Source organism: Macrotis lagotis, chromosome 1, assembly GCF_037893015.1.
Source record: "Macrotis lagotis isolate mMagLag1 chromosome 1, bilby.v1.9.chrom.fasta, whole genome shotgun sequence".
NCBI classification, from domain to species: domain Eukaryota; kingdom Metazoa; phylum Chordata; class Mammalia; order Peramelemorphia; family Peramelidae; genus Macrotis; species Macrotis lagotis.
In genome coordinates this window covers 416,977,135-416,994,080 of record NC_133658.1, presented here as the reverse complement: position 1 = coordinate 416,994,080, position 16,946 = coordinate 416,977,135, and the positions used below count along the sequence as shown (strand labels likewise).

Sequence of the window (16,946 nt, the reverse complement as noted above, 5' to 3'; positions counted from 1 at the left end):
TATTTTTGAAATGCTGAAAAGTACTCTTAGCTTGTGGAAAACTGAATGGTGACTTAGAAATAGGATTAGCAACAGATAAGCAGAATAAATTGTGTCCCTGAACCAGACAGGAATTTAGACTAAAGTAGATGGCTACAAAGAATTTAAGCCACTAAAAATAACTTAAATTGTATTTATTTGGTAATATGTATTAACTGATGAAGTCTTAAAATGTTGGTTAATAAGAAAAGTGGTTAGTATGTGTTTAAAATGTTTCTTCAAAACACCAAACTTTTATGTGTTTTTTAGTATTAAAATATCTCCCAAGCTTTGCTATGTAACAAATGTATCAATGAATTCTACTCCTAAAATAAAGTTTTCTTGCTACTACTATATATGCATTCAGTTTTCTTGAGTACATTTAAAAGAGCTAAGCTGTTTCAAAGTTTGACATCCTTGTGAAAAATAAAAAAGTTATATTCAAGTGTCCAAATTTCTCCACTTGTGAAGTTAATTCACATTTAATTGATTCAGAAATTCAGGATTTTGTTTATGCCTCTCCTCTCCATTCAAAAAGCAAGTTTACAACAATTATTTGTTGCATTAGAAAATCAATGGCCTAAGAGTCACAATTGACTAGAGTAGCTTAATGTTTTCAGTGATAATAGGAATGTGCATCTGCTTGGATTACATAGCTAAAGTTGACACCACGCTGAATACTTTGACTACGCTAGCTAAAATAGCATGTGTGGTTCACTCTTTCACAAACAGGGATGGCATGATAGAATTAGAAACTGTTTTATCTAGGAATTTAAGAGGATAATAACAGTCCTGAAATATACTTGCCTAGATTATTTTTGGTGTTTTCAACTTGAAATACCTTAAATGAATGTGTGAAAAAGTACAAGAATGCCCAATTCACTAAGGTGGGTGGTGTTAAGTTTGTGTAATGGACCTCTTCAGCATTTTGGTTGGTGAAGTCTGTATAGTCCTTTTATCAGAATAAAGGTACATTTAAATGTAAAATGCATAGGATAACAAAAATGAATTCTATTTAATTTTAATTATTTTTAAACCAAATTCATGGAACCCAAATTAAGAACCCTTCCTTTAAGGCTTTTGCATTTATGCTTTCCAATATAATTAGAAACACCATTTGAATTTTAATTACCTCTTCCTACCAAGCAAGTTATAACTCACTTATCTATGTGAGTGAATACAATAATTTCCTGCAACTTGCACTGCCCTTAATATTTATGATTTCTGTTTTCAGGAAGGGAATATTTATTAGTCATTATCTATTTAACTTAGATCCACTTATCTATTCTTTCCACCAGAAATGAGACCATAAGAAGTCATTGTATCATTTTAGTTATTATCATTGGGTTATAAATTAAGAGGATACAGATCTCAGTGCCATCCATTTATAAAGACCTTTTTTTAACTGGTTTTCTTAATCTGAAGTTCACTGACCCTAAGGAGCCTGTGGACAAATTTGAGGGAGTCCATTACCAGTAGTGGGAAAAAGTTACAACTTTATTTTCAATAACCTCTAATGTTTCTTTCAATTAGGAACATAGGCAACAAAATGCAATTCTGAGAAGGACCCATAGCCTTCACCAGACTGCTATAAGGGTCCAAGACACAAAAAGGTCAAGCACCCCTCCCCCAAAAATCCCCCCCATCTTAAGAGGAATCACATATTCCCTCATGTATTAGGAATTTAGATTGTAGGAATACTATACTAAGAGTCAGAAGAGCTTTGTTACAATTCTAGCTCTGCCACTAATTAGTTGTGTAAAGAAACTTGGGTAAATTTATTTATACTATTTTTTGAGGCTGTTTCTCCATCCTGAAAAAGATGATCTTTAAAGTTTCTTTCAACTCTAAAGTTGACTATAAAGGTGTCTAAAGTTGTTTCTCATTTTTAGCATCTTGCTTAATTTTTTTTTTTAAATTTAAATGAAGGTTATAAGGCATTTTGAAAGATTTGAACCCAAGTCTCAAATCCCAACACTTCTTACTTTACCAGTTTGTCTCAAATCGGATTGAGAGCTGTATGAGGGTAGAGACCAACACATTGATGAAAAATTAGAAAGTGTAGAACACTTCAAATTGTGTGATTTTAGTTCTAAGTGATCTAGAAAAAGACTGGAGAAATCAGTTTGAGGATGAAATGAAAGGACTTGTTCATGATAGTGAATTTAAAAGGACATCCTTAGCAGTGAGAATAGCATAAGGAAAGTGGAAGGTAGTGTGAAAGCCATCTCTTTCTAAGTTTCATGTACTAATTGACATCCCTCATTGAAAAAAAAAAGGAAACTAATTTTTCTTTTTACTGATCTTCAGTTAATATTTTCTTGCAGAAAATAGGCCCTTTTGATTATTGAAATAATTTGAATAGTAAGGTAGGGTAACATTAAGGAGGGTGAGATCCACCTATTTTGAAGTGAGAACTGTAGATTGAAAGTTGCATTATACAGGAAGTTGTAGCATCAATGATAAATTCTAGTGACAGCATTTTCCTATTCTAACTTCATCCAGCAATGACTGTACTGTACCTATAAAGTAATCTGACTAGATGATGCTGGTGTAATTTAAAGCATCTTGAGATAAAGTATGAATGAATATAAAATGGTTTCAATTTGAGAGGAAAGTATCACAAAAAATGTAATTGATTTGTTCCTTATTAGAAATATTTTAATAGTAGTTGTTAGTAGAGTACATACTGTACTCCCATTAAATTGGATTACTTCTCATGCTAAATGAAGCTTCCAGATTAACTTCTTAATGCACTTATAGCTACCCACTGTTCTTTCTCTATAAACCTACAGCGTCAAATGCCATGTTTAATGTTAAAGCTCTTTGAAATTTATGAAAATCTGGTAAAATGATCAGGACATGGTTGTAAATCTGTTCCCCCCTCCCCACCTTCTGTTTGCTTTCACATGAAGTGTTCTAAGATTTTGTGGAAGTAGGTTATGATCCAAAAACCCAGTTAATCTTTCTTAGGATACTTTGCTTTCAAATGAATGAGACCACTAGAAAAAGAATTTATACAAGCAGCCTTTGGTGTTTGACCACCTGCCACTGTATGTACAACTGTACCCTAACTGATGGGCCTCCCCCCCAAGCAAGTAACATTTTCATGCCTTTCTGTTTTTGTAAATACCCTTCATAAGTTTCTCTGCCAGAATCCACAGTGCCAATAGTGTTGCCCTATTTACATGTCCAGGTTGGGTGGAGTACTTTCTTCCGAAGTTCTTGGCACTCTGCTTATCGTGCACACACGACTTCTAAAATTATCACAATTGGAAGAGTCGTGTCTGTTGTAGGCAAAAAAGGAAAAATATAAAGAAAAAAAATTTAAATACTGTTCAAAGAAGAAAGGCCCACTACATTATAATGAAGACTTCCTAAGGTTTCTGATTCACTGATCAAGAACTTATTTAGATTAATTTGGTTTCAATCATTGAGATAAGTTTTAGTTTAAAATGTAGTGGTTTTTAAACTTCATCATGAGTATGAAAACAGATTGCAAAGCTGCATTTTTGTTTCAAGAACTCATTTGATGTCATTGTTTGAAGCAAAATTAATTAAATTTCTAATGATAGAGTTGCAGTTTCATTCATTGCTCATCTGCTTACTGATTAAACTGTGTAGTGGTAATTAACAACCAAGGATTTGTGCGCATTACTTTTTTGGTAATAAAACAATTCAGAAGATAGGCAACCACATTCTTTCTTGGAAAATAGTCATACAGTGTGAGTCACTGCCCAAGCTAGACCTGTATATTTCCTGTTACCAGTCCCTGAATCAATACTTCCATTGCATGCAAAGATAACAAAATGGGATAACTAAAAATATTTCTATCACACCTATGTACATAAATTCACATATATACAACAGAAACAAAATATTTTAGGTACAATGTGCTTCTACCTTCATAGAATGCCAGCATTGACTATCTTAAAATTATACCCGATTCTTTAAATAGCATTTTCAGGATTATAAAGTATTTTGAATATATTGTCTTACTCAAGCCTCTCATCAGCGCTAAAAGGAAATCCACAAATGTTATCCCTATTTTATAGACAAATAAACTAAGATTTAGAAATATTAAAGCCCATGGTCACACAGCTAGTATTGGAGGTAGGAATTGGACCCCTGCTTCTAGTGATTCTAAGTTCAGGGACCTTTTTTTACCTATATCTGACTCCCTCTAGTAAATAAGTCTATTCTGGTGACTTTGAATAAGCAGTTTAATGTTGCATCAATGACCTTGGTATAAAAAGCTAATTACATTATTAAGATCATAAGATCCATATCTAGAGCTGGAAGAGGCTTCAACTTTTCCAACTCCATTCACTTTACAGATGAGGAAACTCAATCTAGGGGCGGGGGGAATGACATTTCTGACATAGGTAGGATTTGAATCCAAGTTTTCTGACTTCAGTACCAGTGCTATTACATGACTACTTAGTAGATTGAACCTCAATTCTCAAGATATTTATCTCAAGATTTATAATACCTAAAATTAACCTTTGACTAAATACAGTGATTTTGCCATTTCCTCTGTTGAATAAATTTCAGTCTAGAACACAGTTCTAGTGAACAGTTCTCTGTATTGAAATTCTTGTTAATTGCTCCTTTGAGCTCTTATATAGGATTCATGTTATATAAAACCATTTAGCTTGTATTGTTTTCTAATACTTTATATGTTAATTTTGTCTCCTTAACCAAATTTCTTGTAAGTAGGAACCATAGCAGTCATACATGCTGCCAAACTATGTATTCAGTCAATTTCTATTCAGTGGTCATATTTAAATTTGCCCATATATTAAAACAATGTTTTTAACTAACAAACATGTTTGTTACTTATTGGCCATAGACAAGGACTCTCCAAAACTCACTCTCTGGGCCTTCTCTTCTCTCTGTACTCTCTTGGTCATTTCATCAGTCTCCATGTTAAAATATATCTGAGGAGATGACTTATCTGTCTGTTCATACACACATCTTGTTATATGTGTTTATAAGCAGAAAGTACCTCAGTGATCTATGATATCATTGTAAATGCCAGTTGATTATTTTTACTTTTAAAGGAGTTGATTTCTTTGGTCAGTTTTTCATAATTTTCCTTCATGACTCTCATTTCTTTTTTCCATTTTTCTTCTTCCTCTCTTTAGTTTTTAAGTTCATTTTGAAGCTCTTCTAGGTTTTGGATTTGAATTCAAATTCATAGACTCCTTTGAGACCTCCCATGTAGATAGTTGGTAACTGCTTTCTTCTGAGGTGGCATTTTTATCATCTCTTAGATGCATAGTAGCTTTCTTTGATTAGTGCTCTTTTAGTTTTTTGCTCATTTTGATTGTTGAACTCTGCTCCTGGGATAGTCCTGAGCTTTTTGTACAGGGACTGGGGTCTGATCCCTAGCTTATCGCTGGCCAAGATAGTGCCTTTTGCAGCCCGGGCATTGTCTTTGCAGAGGTTTGTTTCCTCCTTTATATCCAGGCTCTGCCGATGCAGTGGTTTGTTCTCAACCCAGTCCTGTCTTTTACCCCAGTGTTCCCAGAGTTCAGACTTTGTCTGGGAGTTAGGACCCTGCTGGCTTGCTATCTGCCTTCTGGGACCTGGGTTACACTGTGGCTAAAAACGACCTGCTGACTTTCCAGCTCTCCCACCTAGCTGGGCTTTACTTCCCACTTTCCCCCAAAGAGACGAGACCTTCACTGAAGATCCTCCACAATGTCTACAGTTGAAAACCTGTTTTGATTTTTTTTGGTGGGATCTTTGGTAGTTTTAATGTTTATATAGTGACTTCATTTAATGTTGTATAGGGAAAAACTTTGGTAGCATGCTAGTTCCAGGATGCCATCTTGGCTCCATCCTGGAAATCTCAAGGCTTGACATCTGAGACAAAGTTCATACCTAACCGATTTCTCAGTATGCAACCAAGTGACAAAAAAAAAAGAGCCTCTGACAAATCTTGATATCTAATAATCCTGCCTAAAATTCACTAATATGGTTCCTATAAATCCCATACTCCTATTATATATTGAGTCATTGAATTTACCTTGAATTGTTCCAGCAGCTATTATATTATGTTTTATTTTCCAGAAGCTGGCTTAGATGATATTGTTTCTGTTTGGATGTATCTGTTGCCACAGTGCAATTATATCTTAGATTCCTTTACATTCTGCTCAAAAATAGCAGCCATATGTACATTGGCAGAGAAGACAGTTACCTTCTTGATGTGAATAGAAGGCAGTACATATGTTTTGCCTACAACTATCTATTTTTATCCTTAAGAGATCATTCTTTTGGGTTATGAAAAATATATTTTTAAAAAATGAAAATCCTCTGGGAGAATAAGTATAGGAGTTATGTTGTTTGGTGTTTTTTTCCAAATTATTTCATCTGCTGGAACTAGCTTGAAACATGACAACAGTCATGATAATTTTAATTGGAAAGAGGAAAGCTAATTGGAACTTAAGGTATTGCTTTACAAATATGTGGGAAAGAAGAATTGATTCTGGGAAATCAAAAAAGGCCTTGAAAGTCCTGAGATGCTTTAGAAATGGAAGCAGGGGCAATGAGGTAAAAGAAGAGAAAAATTGAGTCAAGCCTCCACATTTCTCAAATCAGGAAACAGAAGCCTAGAGAGATAAAGAGAACTTTTTAAAAAATAATACTCTTATTAAAGGAACCCAGACCAGAAATTCAGATCTTGCTTCATTGCCCAATATACTTTTTTAAAATTGTTCAGAACCTGACAAAAAGCAACAAACATGAACATTTCCATATACAAAGAACAAAAAAAAGAGGAAATAGATTTTTTCAAAAAGATATGGGAAGCCTTCTATGAGCTGATATAGAATAAAGTAGAATCAGAATAATTTTTACCCTAACATCAATATTTAAAAAGTGAACAATTTTCTGTATTCTAAATGATGATGAATGACATGATCAGAACCAAAAGAGCAATTTCACAGTAATAGTGACACTGTAAAAACAAATGACTTTGAGATCTATAAGAATACAATGACCATAATTCCAGAGAACCAAGGAGGCACATACAATCCATTTTAGAAAGGTGGTGAATTTAGGGTGCAGAATTGAGAAATATGCATTTTCATATACAGCCATTGAAAGAATTCATTTTATTTGACCATACATATTAGTAAAAGGTTTTTTTTTTAACCACCACCCAACATGGAGTTGGGGATAAGAGGAAAAGAAAGTAAATTTATGTTAACTAAAAAAAAGGGAAAGGGGAGGATAACCCTTATGCATATACTTTAAGTCAGATAAATTATTAGTTTTATATAACATTTACTTTATTACAGGAGACTTCTCATGAAATAGTAATATGTAAATGTAATGAAAAATACATCAATAAAACTTTAAGTTGAAAAAAGAAAATTGCATTTGAAAGTGTGTTTATGTAAGCCTTTTCTGAAATAAAATAAATTATCTGCTCATTTCAATGAATGTTCTTAAAATATCTTATTGATACATTGCTATAGAAGGATCCAGCTGCCTCCAATTATCTACCCCCCATTTTTTTAAAGCCTTATGTAATAATATAGTGAATCAAAACAATTCCATATATTGACCATGTCCAAAATTTATGTTTCATTTTTCATTTAAATTATTTCACCTCTGGGCCAGGAAGTTGAAATCATGCTTCCCCATCAGTCCTCTGGATTCATGATTGAGCATTACATTGATCAGAGTTCTTAAGTCTTTCAAAGTTGTTTTTTTAAGGTTTTTGCAAGGCAAATGGGGTTAAGTGGCCTGCCCAAGGCCACACAGCTAGGTAATTATTAAGTGTCTGAGGCCAGATTTGAATCCAGGTACTCCTGACTCCAAGGCTGCTTTATCCACTATGCCACCTAGCCACCCCCAAAGTTGTTTTTCTTTATAATGTTACAGTTATTGTATGAATTGACCTTTTGGTTCTGCTCACTTCACTTTTTCATCAGTTCATACTAGTTTTCCAAGATTTCTTTGTTTCTTATGAGAACAACAATATTTTGTTATATTCATATCATAATTTATTCAACTTCACCAATTGATGTCCCCTTTTTCTAATTCTTTACTACAACAAAAAGTATATATATATATATATATATATATATACACCCACACACAGACACACACAGATGTCACCAAGTCAAATAGGTCCATCTGCAATTATCCTAATCCTATTAATTTGCCACTGGATCCAGAGGACTCCAAAGGAGAAAATGAGGCTGGTGACTTGTATAGTCCTCCTTCATTTAAATTCATTTGCATGTCAAGGCATCATATCTTTGATGTCACAGTCCTCTTTGAGAAGGAAGAACAAACAATAACTCACATGGCTATTACCCTAGTTCAAATCATCATCTCTGGCATAGATGATTGCAGTTAAGTATTGATTTCTCTTTCTGATTCAAGACTCTCCCCGTTTCAGTGGTTCTTCCACAAATCATTTTTTAAGCTACAGATTGGACATGCCATTCAAATTCCAGTAGCTACTTATTGCCTCTAGAATCAAATATAAACTCTGTTTTGCGTCTTGATATTCACAACATAGTTCCAAATGATCTTTCTCATTTAGTTTCAGGACAAAAACTCCCTCTTCCACACAGCCAAAGAGGGCTTTTCGCTTTTTTTATATACAACATATGTTTCTCTGGGCTTCTCATTGACCAGCTTCCATGTCTGGAATATCTTCCTTTTGTTTTACTTAATTCCTCTCTTCCAAGACACAATTTGAAGCTGCTCATGATTTCTCCAACGGATCACCCTCTAACTAGTTGGCATTTAACTTTTTATTATATTTAATTATATTTAATTGGTAAAGACTAAAATATGCCCTCTGGTTTCTCAAATTAGAATGGAATCTCCTTGAGAGTGGGGATTATTTCATTCTTTTATTCAGATCCCTAACATTTAATATTTCCTGACATATACTAAGTATCTAATAAATGCCTGTTGATTGTATCCCCAGCATTTAATCCAGGACTATGTTTGTCATAAATATTTGTTGATTGATTGTACATAATCTTGTACATAAGTAAGATTATTTGGTGCTATTTTCTGCTCAATTATTTTTTTCAGAACCTTGGAGTTAGAGTAACTGATCATGATGGCCATTTCTGAAAAGGTGTTCATAGCTACAATAATTAAAAATATTAGTGAACTTTTGCATAATTTTATATTTGCAGATTTTTTCCTACTAGATTATTTCTAATTATAAACATATTTCCTTTCCTCTCGCTCCCTCTAATTACCTTGTCCTGTATTTTTTAATACAAAACTATTTAATAAATCATAGGATTTAGTATTGGAAAAGACTTTGGAGGGCATTTAATACAATGTATTCATTTATAGATGAAAGTTTATACAGAATTTAAAGTGACTTGCTCCCTTTCACATAGGTAGTAGGTCTCCTGACTTCAGAATTACTAACCTAGGCTGATACTCTGAGGGTTTATCTAGAATTGCTGCTCAGCCTACTATTCTACATTCCATTTATAGTGTAGAGCAGAGTTGTCAAAATCAAATAGGAAAGGGAACCACTGATCCACATGAAGATTCCTACATACTACATATTGACTTAGTTTGGTTAATGTTATTTGTGTTTTATTATATTTTAATTTTATTTTGTTAAATATTTTCCAGTTACATTTTTAAGAATTTATTTATTTTAATGTTTTATTATTTTTTCCAATTCCATTTCAAGTCAATTTTTAACATTTATTATATGCTATCACATAAAATATATTTCTACATTCAATTCAGTTATAAAAGAAAAAACAGATCAAAAGGAAAAAAATGAAAAACAACAATGTGTTGTTGAGAAGAGCTGTCATTTATATTTGATCAACACACAATGTTGCAGATACTGGGTACAATGTTTTCCTGCTTCTCTGCTCATTTCATTTTGCATCAGTTCATACAAGTCTTTCCAAGGTTTTTTTCTGAACTTTGTATGCCAATCATTTCTTATTATACAATAATATTCCATAACATTCCTGTTCAACCATTCTATATTTTGCCACAATGAAAATGGCTATTTTAAATATTTTTGCACATTAAAGGTCCTTTCCCCTTTTTCATGACCTCTTTGGAATATAAACCTAATAGTTGAATTGCTAGATCAAAGGGTATGCACAGTCTGGTTGCCCTTTGGGTATAATTCCAAGTTGCTCTCCCAAATAATCATTTGGGATCAGTTCACAACTCCACCAACAGTGTATTAGTGTCCCAGTTTTCCCAAATCCTCTTAATATTTATCATTTTCCTTTAGGTGTGAAGTGGTACCTCAGAGTTGTCTTAATTTGAATTTCTCTAATCAAAAGTAAGTTAAAGTACTTCATCATATGGCTATATTAGCTTTAATTTCTTTATCTGAAAACTGCTTATTCATATCTGAGGACCATTTTATCAACTGAGAAATGATTTTATCATATAAATTTGACTCATTCTCAATATATTTAAGAAATTTATCAGAGACACTTGCTATATAGTTTCCCAGTTTTCTGCTTTCCTTCTAATCTTGGTTGTATTGGTTGTGTCAAAGGCTATTTATCTCTTGTTTGATCGTGAACCTGTAACTCACTTGACCACTTTTTTTCAGAATTTTGAGGCTATGCCAGTTTAAACATATATTTAGTATTGCTACTGTATTATTGTCTTCCATGAATCCTTTCTAGGCTTGAGTCCATTTCCCATTTTTCTTTGGAATTCTGCCCATAGTTGCTTTGACATTGCCCATAGGTGTTTTCCTATTCTGATTTGCATCTTGATCTTCCCTTTCATCACAATAAATTTCTATGGTCAGATCCTTTTTTTGTTATTTCTTGCTCATCTTTTTTTTATATATTTTTTATTTTTTTAGTTTTTTCAAGGCAATGGGGTTAAGTGGCTTGCCCAAGGCCACAGGGCTAGGTAATTAAGTGTCTGAGGCTGGATTTGAACTCAGGTCCTCCTGACTCCAGGGCTGGTGCTCTATCCACTGTGCCACCTAGCTGCCCCCTATGGTCCTGAATGTTGATGTTATCACATGTGCTGAGTTCAGTGGGGGTGTTTCTGTATTTCTCTGGGCTACACTGAAACAAGTAGCCCCCCTCCTGGGGGGGGCTGTCTGTTTGCCCAGGGCTTTACTGAATCACACAACTTCACTGGGGCTCAGGATCTACCACTGTTTTGCTGAAGTGGGCTTGTTACTAACTTGCTATAAGATGCTTCAGATCTTGAACTTCTTTCCCTTTTTACCCAAATGAGACAGACCTTTATTGGAAATTTTCCATTTGGAAAATTGGACTGAAAGATTGTTTCATCCTTTCTTTTTGCTGATTGTTCTGTTTCAGGATTTGCTTTGGGGTGCTATTTTATGTTTGATTGGATGTGAATATGGGAGACACAGTGATTTACTGCTTACTCTTCCAGCTTGACTCTTCCCCTGGCACAACACCCCCACCCCCACCCCAGTCCCCATGCACAATTACATTTTAATCTAGTTCCAATGACATTACAGAATACTTCAAGTTGCAAGTTTTACACTTCTGATGTAGAGCAAGACTTTCTTGGAAGGATATTCTATATAGCTCATCATTCTGGTGGAATCTTGTCATTTGTCAACAGTTGCTAAGTATATATAACATTAGGGAGAGGTGGTTTGAAGCAGAACATACGAAAAACATTTAAGTATTTTTACAGTAAAGATACATTAGAACATTTCAGCTAGAGAAAACCTGAAAGATAATTTATTCCACTTCAACTCAATGTAAGTCAACATTGTTATGTAATTGTCATATAAAACTAATCAGTTTGATTAGAGAAATGCAAATTAAAGCAGTTCTGAGGTACCATCTCACACCTATCAGATTGACCAGACAAAACAATGTTCTATGTTGGAAGGGATGTGAGAAATCTGGGACACTAATACATTGTTGGTGGAGCTGTGAACTCATCCAACCTTTCTGGGGAGCAATCCAGAATTATGCCCAAAAGGCAAAAACAAATGTGCATACTCTTTGATCCAGCAATGCCACTACTGGGTCTATACCCTGAAGAGATCATGCAAAAGGGTAAAAATCATGACTTATACAAAAATATTTCAAAGCAGCTCTATTTGTGGTGGCAAAAAATTGGAAATTGAGTGAATATTCATCAATTAGGGAATGGCTGAACAAACTGTGGTATATGTACATTATGGAACACTATTCTATTAGAAACCAGGAGGGATGGGATTTCAGAGAAGCCTGGAAAGACTTGCATGAACTGAGGTTGAGCGAGATGAGCAGAACCAGAACATTGCAACATGGGGTGATGATCAACCTTAACAGACTTGCTAATTCCATCAATACAATAATCAGGGGCAATTTTAGAGCACCTGCCACAGAAAATATCATCTGGACCCAGAGAAAGAACTGTGGAGTATGAATAAAGACCAAAGTCTATTACCTTCAATTTTCTTAAGTGTCTTATATGCTACATAATTTTGCTATCTCTAATATTTTATTTTCTCCTCAAGGATATGATTTCTCTTCCAACACATTCAATTTTGAGCAATGTATATAGCATGGAAGCAATGTAAAGATTACCAGACTGCCTTCTGTGGGGGGGATGGGGGAAGAGAAGAAGGGGGTTGAAGGAAAAATTGTAAAATTCAAAACCTTACAGAAAATGATAAGTAGAAACTACTGTGTATATAATTGGAAAACAAATAAAATACTAATAAAAATAAAAACCTAATTAGTTTTATATGTTATATTGGTTCTGCTTGCTCTAGACAAACTATAGTAGATTGCCTTAAACAAACTAGTGCATCACAGGATGGCAGCCAACATGATAGAAATCTTATTTTGGACAGTGCAGTTGCTGGTATTATTGTTGTCTGTATTCTTTAAATAAGCATGAAGCATTCTATGTGGTTCCCAAAGGCAAAAAAAAAAAAAAACCATTAACAAAAAAAGGTGAAATTAAAGAAAAAACACTGAATCTGTATTTTTTTTTGGCAAGGCAATGGGGTTAAGTGGCTTGCCCAAGGCCACACAGGTAATTATTAAGTGTCTGAGGTCCGATTTGAACTCAGGTACTGCTGACTCCGGGGCCGGTGCTCTATTCACTGTGCCACCTAGCCACCCGAATCTGTATTTTAAAATAGATAAAAAGCACCCCAAGAATTCTTGAAAATGGGAATGGGCTGTCAAAAAGTAATAAATTAGACTTCATTGGAGTTGTTCAAATAAAGGTGGACTAGCTCTGATTTAAGATTTCAAGGTAATTTGTGTCAAAGGGGTGATTATGCTGGCTAAGGTCCCAATCAACTATTGGGTAATTAGAATTGGGCAGTAACTTCAAGTCACTACTCTATGTGACTTTTGTGACTAAAGTCACTTTTACTCTCTTCAGCTATAATGTAGGGATTATGATATTAGTACTGCCTGCTTCCTTTGTATTCTTATGAGAAAAATCACTTTGCAAACCACAGAATATTATACAGAGTTAAGATTTCATTTTTGCCAAAGTGAGAATACGGGAAATGTAAAAGTACCTTTCATCGTTACTAGTGAGGAGACCGAAGACATTAAACAATTAAATTGAGCAAATAATTTTAGAAATTAATTTAATCCAAACTGTTCAGGGTTCCCCACCCCTCCCAACCACCCCCCCCCCCCTTTCCATGTACTTAATTTTTCCCAGCTATGTTTTTAGAAGAGGGTAAAGGAGTACAAACTTCTCATTCTTTGAAAGACATTACTTCTGTTGTACTGGTAACCACCAAGTGAGTCAGAATTTCCTAACTGTTTAATATAGCAGCCTTCTTATTGGTTTATTTTGTAGGCACCATTTGAAACACAGAAGCTGGAGGAGAAAGGGGGTTTCCTGCTTTCTATTCCAGTAACATTGGAAAGGATGCCTTCCCCACATTCTCTAACCACCCTGCTAAGGAAAAAGGACTTTAGGCAGCAACAAGGGAAGGAAATTATTTGGGATACAGCTCCATCCAGAAGTTGTTTCCACCGTTCCCCCTCCTTTCCCCACACTAAGCTATAACTCTGAGTGCAACCAGTATGTCTTATCTTTCACAAAATCACAGATTTTTGAGAGTTGTGAGGGACCTCAGCAGTCAGCTAACCCAGACTATTACAGAACACTTTTATGTGTTTTTTTTCATTAAAATCTAAACAGGGCAAGAGACTGGATTTTAGCTTTTTGTTTGTTTGTTTGTTTCTTTAGCACTTGGCACAATACAAACTGGACAGGTAGGCCCCCGGGGCTTCAAATCAAAATGGGTATGTCCCTGTTTTTATGTTTGAGTTTGGGATTTAATGAAAGTTTGAATGAGTTCAAGGAATACTTGGAGTGAGAACAAAACAGAGCAACTGTGCTGCAGCTGCCAGTCTTAATGGTGTGGGCTTCCCAGCTGTCTTCCAGGAGTAGGTGGGAGCTTGAAATCACCGGAGTCTCAAACAAAGCCTTGCTGTTGTTAGGGGCCTTCATCTTGATCTCAGACACGGGTACTAGGTTAGGGAAGGAAGTTTGATGGTCTCCACGCATTAAAAATAAATAAGTGATTTTGCTCTTGTTCCCTTTCCAGTTGTACGTCAAGGCTATGAAGGCAGAAGCCCCACATAGGCACAGCTCCCCTGGTTTGTAATTGGACTTGACTGGAAGGACTGTCACCCCACCCTCCTAGTCTCCATGGACTGGGTTATCTCTTCCGTATCTGTCCTGACCTCCTTTTCTACTGACTTGTAGTAATCAAGACAGTGGCAGAAACAACGTGAACTTAGGACAGACTTCCCACTGTAACTGCATCCCTGAACTTTCTGATACAACCAAGTCTAACGTGAATTTACCCCATTTTAAGTTGCCTCCTCCCTTGGAAACTCCATCTCTGCCCCTTCTAACCTTTCCCCCAAATCGGGGACAGCGGAAAGAAGGAGCTGGTGGTGAAAAACGTGAGGAGGTATGTGTATGTGCAGAGTCCTGGCTGCTGAGCACAGCTGAGGGCGGAGGAGATTCGAGCCCCACTCAGCGGCGCGTCCTTGAAGAATGGTTACACAACCAGCCCAGGGCCTGGTCTCTTGCCACAGGAGCGGACGAGGATGGACTGAAGGACGAGATCTAACCAACTTGCAAACTCCCTCCCAAATTTAAGCTTGCATCTTATCCTGATTTAAAAAATGGGGAGGCGGAGTTGGAGGAGGGCTAGGAGTGGGCAGGCGGGGTGTCCTAGCCCCACCCTCCTTCCCTGAGCTGGCAGTCCTCCTGAGAGGTTTCTTACGAGCTGTCACCGGTACCCCGAGCTCCCTCCTCGCTGGCCCCAGGTAGCGTGAGTGCCCTCTGGGCTGGGGACCCTCGGGGGCGTTGGCAGGGGGGACTGATGCGGAGGGTGAAAGGATGGACCTGGTTCGCAGGGGTGGACTAGGTGGGCCGGGGAGATCATGTCGCTTTCGGAGTAATCTCGAAGTTCAAATCTAAGTCAGTCTCAGGAACTGGGTCTCCAGGTTTGGGTAAAGGATGCCCTGGGGGGTGGGGCGCGGGGAAAAGGGGGGGAGCTGCTGACTAGGGGCCTCCCCGCCTTCAGGCTTAGCCCCTCTTCTAAGTGAAACACTGTCCCCCCGGACGATGGAATTTTAATCCCTGTCCCTTTGCCCTTGCCTTGACAGTTTGTGTTTTTATCCGCGAGTTTAGCTCCACGTTTCTATGGTGGAGCTTTGGCTTTGTGGGTATGTGTGTTAGAGAGGAAGAAAAAACAGAAGTGAAATATCAGCCCCAGAGGTAGTGACGGTTGTGCCCATGACGTGACATCTGTGGGCAATGTGGCGGCTGGCGCTTATTTATAGTTTCAATTAAAATACGCCTCCTTCCCCCTCCCGGCCTCCCACCGCCCCCAGCAATGAGTAGGGAAGTTCCTCTCTGCTTCTCTGTAAATCATGAAAAATTTGACTGCAATGCAAACAACAGGGTGGAAATGGGAGTAGAGCCACCAAGGCGATGTTCACAGATTGATCTTGAAACTTAAATCTGCTAACTCAAGCTGCTCTCTTTAAACCGAAAACATACTGAATAGTTCCTTGAAAGTCCAAGACCCTCTCAATTTGCTCCGTGTGTCTATTGACTCCCTATCCCCTCCCCATGCACACTCACCTATCACAAATCCATTTATTTCTGTGGTTCAGCAATTGGGATCCCAAATGATGCCACCTCCCACTTCCCGCTCTTCCCTACGACCTGAGATTTTAAATTGGAGATCATGGTTGGCTGTCAGTAGTGTGTGTGTATGTTTTCTACCTGTTGGTGCTCTAAAAAGGGCTTGGAGTCTCTCTAATAGGAGACACCTATAGTGGAAAGACTATTGGATTGGAAATTGGGACATTTGGGTTCTCTACTCCTGGTTCTGTCATTATCTACCTATATGATCTTGGACAAGTTGGACCTCTCTGAACCTCACTTTTTTCATCTGGAAAATAAGGGAATTGGACTAGGTACTTCCAAGGTGCCTTTCAACTCTTAAAAATCACAGATCATAGACATTTTCTTAGTTCCAAGGTGACAGGATTCTAGCCCCTGACAGGAGGCTTAAGTCTTTCAGTCCTGAAGAGTTAACAAAGGAAATAAGTTTTTCCTTCATTGTCTTTACATCCCTTTACAAGCCAAGGGTCTTCTGACTCACACTAATAGAATCCTCTTGAGATACTAGGGAAGTCAGCCCTGAACAAATGACTGGTGGGAGAGGGTGGGGATGGCAAGAGGAAAAGCTTTTGGAAAACAATCTGCATGCCAGATAAAGGGAAATGTGTTTCTCTGGATGAGGAAACAGCTTAGTCTATAGTCCATCAGATTTTTTAGAAAGTATTTTTTGGTGAGTGGTGACATGGACAATGAAAATTATTTTCCATATTTCCTGTAACCTTCCACTAAGATGGAGAGAACACCCTGTATCATACTTCTTTACTTTC

The 16,946-nt window shown here is 36.6% G+C and overlaps 1 protein-coding gene across 3 annotated transcripts in view; it reads left to right on the top strand.

Annotated features, from left to right (window-relative positions):
• The first annotated feature begins 14,750 nt into the window (after nucleotides 1-14,750).
• Nucleotides 14,751-16,946, top strand: part of SYNE3 (spectrin repeat containing nuclear envelope family member 3) — a 205,250-nt gene continuing 203,054 nt past the window's right edge. For 2 of the 3 annotated variants that reach the window (XM_074213018.1, XM_074213016.1), the window contains exon 1: nucleotides 14,751-15,311. The gene's annotated coding sequence lies outside the window, so the exon portion shown is untranslated. The remainder of the gene's footprint in view (nucleotides 15,312-16,946) is intronic. The other variant, XM_074213019.1, reaches the window with a different exon arrangement.